This window comes from Hypomesus transpacificus, chromosome 8 (genome assembly GCF_021917145.1).
Source record: "Hypomesus transpacificus isolate Combined female chromosome 8, fHypTra1, whole genome shotgun sequence".
Classification (NCBI taxonomy): Eukaryota; Metazoa; Chordata; class Actinopteri; order Osmeriformes; family Osmeridae; genus Hypomesus; species Hypomesus transpacificus.
In genome coordinates, this window is record NC_061067.1 from 3,885,934 (window position 1) to 3,887,194 (window position 1,261).

The following is a 1,261-nucleotide window of genomic DNA, read 5'->3' on the forward strand; positions in this document are numbered from 1 at the left end:
ATGAAAAAGAGAAGTAGAGAGAGAGGATTGGGCCAGGGCAACACGTAGTGTGTAATCAGTTATGCATGGAGCCACATAACCTAGTGTGGTAATTAGAGCATGAGTTAACAAACTTCGGTCTGTCCACAATCCTCTCAGGTCAACAGATCCTCTCCTCTGACCACAATCAACATACACTGTCCTTCTCCCATTCTTTCTCAGCTGCATTTTTCACACATTCTCTCACTCTTTCTGACTGATTGGATAAATAACATGCATTCCTCTCTCATATCATTGGTTGATGACAGTGAGGTCTGTATCAACCCCCTTTGCGCCCTACTCCCCTCTCCTCCCACCCCCCCCCCCCCCCACACACACACACTGCCAATCCACACACAGAAGATACTCTGTTCTTTGTTCACCTCTCTGAAAATAGACCTTTCACAAGGATTCAGTCCATTTGGTCTGGTCTGGGTTATGTGGTCTGTACTGGGCTGGGTTAGCTGGTCCAGTCTGTTTTGGTTTGTGGGGGCTGCGATGGTCTGGTCTCAGCCCAGGATAGAAGAGGAAAAGGGGGGTAGAGGCAAGGGAAAGCACAGATCTCTCGTCCTCCTCCTCAATAACTCTCCATTCTCCTCTCTCCAGCTCTGTTCCTCAGTTCCTCTCTCCATCTGTTTCTATCTCTGTCTCTCCATATCTCTCTCTCTCACTCACTCTCCAACTTTCCCTCCTTCCGCCCTCTATCTCTCTCTCCCACCCAAGGGAGACCTCAGCTACATGTCCCACCTCTTTAAGTGCTCCAGACCTCCTGTAAGATTTATCCCTCAGACTATGGCTGGGGATATGTGTGTGTGTGTGTGTGTGGTCTGAAGATGACGCAGAACAGAGATGATGGGGTGACATGTAGATCTGCAAGCCAGACATGGATGTTTCCGGTCTGTTAATCTTTAGTAACTATAACTTAGTCATGACCAGCACAGTCTCTCTTCTTATTTCCTCCACTTCTCTCCTGCTCCCCCCCTCCCCTCTCTTTTCAGGAGAAGAGGAGAAGTAAGGAGAAGATAACCGGAGAGGGAAAAGAGACGACATGAGACTGTATGACCTGCAGCGTGTTTAGGTTTGCAGGGACGTCTGAAACGTGATAGGCTGAGGTCAACAATGTCATGTAAGTCGGTAGCTCATCAGAGCGTCTCTCCGCCCTATCCCGCACAGCCATGTCTGGCACCACTGCCATGGCGATGTCACATAATAATCATCACATTCCACTGTGCTCGTCCGGTTG